Source organism: Agrilus planipennis, unplaced genomic scaffold (assembly GCF_000699045.2).
Source record: "Agrilus planipennis isolate EAB-ADULT unplaced genomic scaffold, Apla_2.0 scaffold427, whole genome shotgun sequence".
Taxonomy (NCBI): domain Eukaryota; kingdom Metazoa; phylum Arthropoda; class Insecta; order Coleoptera; family Buprestidae; genus Agrilus; species Agrilus planipennis.
This window is the reverse complement of record NW_020442394.1, coordinates 32653-38535: the sequence shown is the minus strand read 5'-3', so window position 1 is coordinate 38535 and position 5883 is coordinate 32653.

Here is a 5883-nt window from a genome sequence, read left to right as displayed (position 1 = left end):
CTGAATCAATTATTACTCTGACAATTTGGGATGAGAAATACATCCAGTAACTGTCGGCTGGAGTTTATGCCTCTAAGCCTTGCGACTATTTTTTTTCAATTAATTATTACTCCGATAAAAACAAACAATTTAGTAACTGTCGGCCGGAGTATCCGCCGCTGAGCCTCGCTACTAATTTTTTGAAATTAATTATTATTCCAGTAATTTTAAAGAAAAAAAACATTCAGTAACTACCAGTCAGAGTTTCTACCGTCTGAGCCTTGCTACCAATTTTTTTTTAACAATTATTTAGTAAATAAATTCAGTGTTGCCCAATCCGTCATCTTTTTCGATGAACTTTTTAATTTTTCAATTTATCTCAAATAATTTTAATGAATTCTACAGCTTTTCCCGTCGAATTCTGTCAAATTTTGAGCCTGTAATAAAAAAATAAAAATTTCCTCACGCACATTCATACGCCCATTGTTATCGACGCACTGACACTAGCTTACACTTGTACACGGACTCATGGGTTAAACCTGTGTCATATTGCTTGATGATAAAAGAAGTAAAGGACGCTAAACAGGCCTCGAACGCTGTCATGGGGGTTCCTTTAAATTATAGGCTTTACTAGATAAGAGTCCTGCAACTAGGATACGCTGTGGCCATAGCGGATGCGGCTGAGACCTGTTAAAACCAAAAAGTAAATCGCCTAGAGATTAAGGGGAGGCATCTTCAAAAGGGATGTAAACATATGGTATCAGGGTTGTGTAGGTCAATATGGTACCATTACAATACATTCAGCGCCGTCTCTAATAATTTTTTGCACTACCTTCAGATTTATTGAAATAGGAGGAAAGGCGTAAAATTTGAAATCTCTCCAATTATAGGTAGAGACATCTACTCTAAACGCATATGGGTCTGGGTGCCAAGAAACAAATAATGGACATTTAGCAATAATTCGAGTTGCAGAAAGGTCTATCTGTTTAACTCCCATTCAGTTTCCAAACGTAACATATAGGATTCAATGTCTGCGATTAGGTGCTCTTTAGTAGTTTATTAATGTAAGAAGCGAAAATGAAGAGATTGTTGGCTTCACACCACTGCCAAATTTCTCGATAAAGAGTGTTTAGTTTGGAATATTGAGTGCTCCCCATTCCATGTATGTAGGCAATGGCCGTAGGTTTGTCAATTCGCAAAAGAATATTTTGATCCTTAAGGTTACTAGCACAGCATTTTAACTCAAAAAACGCTGCCTTTAATTCTAAATAATTTATCTGTTTCTTCTTCTCCTCTAAAGACCAAAACCCATGAGACCTGACGGGAATACAGTATACACCCCAACCTGTTAAGGACGCATCCGAAAATATTACTACTTGGAAAACATCTAGTTTAAAAGAAATTGAACTTTTTTCAATGTGTGAAAACCACCATCTGAAGTCGTTTTATAACAATGTAGGAACGACCATATCATTATCATAATTTCCGCCGGATCGCTTCAATGCAAAAAAAAATCTCTTTCTTATAATTTGGAATAAACCCTTCCATAGCAAACTACTGGGCAAACGGAAAATAATTTACCTACTATGTATGTTTGGGAAGGCGTTAGCGTTATTTTTCTGACAGTTTATAACAAATCCAAATGTTTAAGAATTGTAAAAGTTACTGATTCATTAATTTTGCATTCGTCAAAAGTTTTTCCCAACACTAAAAAATCATCTAGGTTTTGTTTGCAGCTTTTTCTTCGTGTGAAGAATAGGTGGAGCCGTTCTGTTTTGGTGGCGGATGATGGGCAGCTCTGTTACGAAGAGAACGGATCACTTTCCAAGTGCTTCAGGGGTGTGTTTCTGCTTGAGCGAAATAATTGTCGAAAAATGCACTGCGGAATTCGGTGAGGCGAGTTTTCAGTTCTCGTTGGAGGGCGTTTATTAGGGCACGGTGTTCTGGGACGCGGTGTCTTTGCCACAGACGTTGGGCCTTGTTTTTCCTCTTAAGAAAGTCTGCGGGGAGAGTATTGACTGGAGTGGAGGAGGGGGGGGGGAAGTCGTGGAGTGCTCGACGGCGCTAGTAATCTCATTTGAAAGGAAATGTACCGCTTCATCGAGTTCCTCTATTGTGCAAATTTGAATGCACATAAAAGAAGATGACTCCAGGGTGTAGCGCAGATGTAACCAGTCTAACGAGGATGTTAGCCTTCGGGGGGGGGGGTTGTAAGTTGGACGGCCGATTTCGATTTGAACAGGAAGGTGGTCTGAGCTTAGTTCGTTTCGACATCTAGGATATCAAGGTGGTTGTGACAGTCCGGGAAGTGCGTTGGATCTGGGGGGATTCAATTGTGAAATCGAAGTCAAGACAGTTGGCAAGAAGGCCTTTTCTATTACTATATCGGCAGCCCCAATCGACGCGCTTGTCATTGAGATCGCCTGCGACGATAGTCGAGACGTTTAGTGGGAGTAGAAGGGGGAGTTTTGAAAGATCCTCTTCGTCTGGGGGGGACTATAATTAGATAATTCTGACGGGGCCGAAAGTTGATATGATTTCAATGCCAACTGCTTCTAAAGAGATAGGCTTGTGTTTGATAGAATTCCTAACGAGAATGGGTACGCCGCCGACGCTGGAGTTTTCACGATCCCTTTTGTAGGTTGTGAAGCTTGGAACAAAAAGCTTGCTTTTTTTGGATAAGAAAGCTTTAGTGATGCATGCAACACCGATGGACTTTTCCTCCAGTCACTTTACGTCTATAGCCATGGGCATTCCAGGTAACTAATCGAAGATTATTTGGGTGGGTGATTGGAGGACGGTGACTAGACTGGTTACCATTGTTTGTACGATAGTCTGAATTTTGTCCTGAAGGGACAGAGTTGTAATCTAAGTTAGAACAAATCTCAGCCTTTTTCAATAGTGACTCAATAACATCCGCGCCTAATCCAAATCGTTGCTCATTTGTTGACATTCCAGTATGTATATCAAAAGACACATAATAACCCATATTTGTACATAAAGCCCAATTTTTAAATCCGAATCTAATATATATTGACGGATACCTGGCTAGAGGCAACGACAAAAAGTGACTGGTGATCTATTTTTAATTGTTTCTGACACCAGGGCAGTTCTAATGAGACTCTGGACTCATCAGTAATTAGGTGAAATGTGTGATGTAATTCAGTTGAGGCGTGAAGTAATTGGCATCAGGCACTAATACAATCACTTGACACTATTAATTACACATTAACACCTTCACTTCCAAATGATTGTTTATTCACTTGGTATTACTTTCAGTTATTGAAATAATTATCCAACTAATGTATTACGACGAGTAACAACACCTTGATAATAATTACTTCTTTATTAAAATTGGAAAGTCACGATACACAAATGGTACAGGATGGTTATTTAAACAATTCGGGTGAAACCGGCATCCCTTTTATACCAAATTTAGGTCAACCCTATGGAGGGGGTAGCAATTAGTGTCATGTAATGATTTATTATACAAAGTTATTGAAATTGTTGGGAGTAGTGTTTGCCGTAGTAAGGTTTCACGCTCTCGTCTATAGAAATCAGTTTTGCTAAGCCACCATGCTATTTGAACTTATCATTGAGGTGGTTTATAAGTGGGCGTAATTTATACAATTTATCTGTAGTATTAATAGAAGAAATGTCATTGAAGTGTAAATGTCGTAATACTGCCTCAAATCTATTTAGTCTCATGCTGTTGTATAACCGTTTTGGAACATCTTTAGAACTCGACCAGTACATTCGTTTGTTTGGACGTTTTGAATATCCTGACAACAACATTCCTCCAAATATTGTATATATCTCATCTTTGATTATATTCAGATTGTTATTCTTCTGTGTCACAATGTTATTTATAACATTATCATCCCAAAAAGGAGAAAAGAAATCCAAAGGTGTTTCTGCCAAACGAGTCTCGGCTGAAGGTGATTTAGGAAAACATTCAGTAGCGAGTTTGTAAACAGGGACTTGTATCTGACCAAGTCGAAGTATTTTTTGGCGCTTGCGTGGAGGTATCAGTTGACGTGGAAGGTGAATTTAACATTCTATTGTTTATATTATAATTATTACTTATATTACTTCTCATAACACTAAGGGGTATCTTGTAAATAAAGGGGATAGTAAATAATGTCCGGACTACGAATTGATCAAGAACGGGGCCCATAGCTCCAATCCAGCGTCTAGGAAAGTATTCATTAACGTGCTAGTCTTCCAACGTGACGGGGTGCACTATTATGCTTGAAAACACACGTCCACGCACTTGCAACGGTACATCTTCAAGTATAATCGGTGGAGTTTTTTCTAAGAAAATGAAATATGTCACCCCATTGAAATGCACAGTTAAAACAAGCGGTCCAAATAGCGTTTCTCTAAAACTTCACCACACATTAATTGAAAAACGTTGTTGAAATCGCGAAGGATGCACAGCATGCGGATTTGCGTCACACCAATAGTGCGTATTAGTTCCAGTGCCAATTAGTTCATTTGCCAGAGTTGACCTGAATTGCAAATGAGACATATGCTTTGTTGTCTGACAGTATCCTTGCAAGTTTTTTTTGTAAATGTAGCTATTTATTATGTACGAGTCCAAACAATAATAGAATATTTTCATCTACCAGCGTCGTGACTTCCAAGATATATTACAGCAATTGATCAAAGCGGTCAACGCCACCCATTTATCTGTTGTAAGAAGCAGTGGCTTCTGGATAGTTTACTTGTAACCGAGTTTCAGCTTTCTGATTTCTTGCCACTTGGACAATTGGTGATGATAACAACGTAAACTGATTTTGTGCCTCTAATCTTTCCATTTTGATATGGAAATACTAATTATCACCTGCTTTCATTTCTCGATCAGATTTTATATAGTCCTTTGGAAATAATTTTCTTGTTTGTCTTAACGTTGCGCAAGAGAAAACAATTCTTCTGAAGATTTTGAAAAAAAAAAAAGTTGTCAAAAAAGAGACAATATCCAAAACCTTCAAAAATTGACGACAATTTTCTAACAGGTCTTTCACCGAGGCATGTAGCTTTATTTGCCGCCGCTCTTTCGTAAACTGACATTCCCGTACAGTCACAGCACATGCAATACTTAACCCATATCTTGTAGACACGTTTTGAAGTCTCCATAGGAATATACTGCTTTAGCTTTCTTCCTTTGAAGTTTACAATCGATTAATCAATGGATTCCTTGAAGGATAAAACAAGTAAAGGAAATCTTTTGTTTACAGATTCTAAGAATGGGCGTATTTTGTATAATTTAACATAACCCTCTTCACCCCTGCAAGCCTTAAAAAAATTATCATTCAGATACAGAAGGCGTGTTATTTTCTGAAATCGTATTAGTAGCATAACCTGCTGAATACGCAAAACTCCAAAATTATTATCTGAACTTCAGTATATACGCATATTCGGCAATGAATGGAATACCATTATGGTCCAAATTTCTATGTACGCTTTCAGTTCTTGGATAGACACGTCCAAAGTTTTATAATTGTGACATGCATACAAATTCGATTGCCCCACAATATAATTTAGAAAAGAAGGTGCGAAGATATTGAGAAAAATGCTCATTGGTTTGTAAATATCAAACTGACTCGCCTGTTATCCCCAAAGATTTCTCAAACTGAGTATTTTGAAATTGTAGTGGAACTGTTGGTATATGATGCCATTCAAGCTCATCTTCACATGAAGAACTATCTTCTAAAGTAAGATCCCTATCATCTTTCCTAGTTTCACTTGATGTAAATGGTGGTACATCGTCATTCATAGTATTAGTATCGAGCACCTCATGTTAAATTACATTTGGTATTTGTTGCCTACTTCTAATTAGCGACGATACAAATACATTGTCATCAATCGCATGCATCGATATAGAAATTAGATAATTAACGT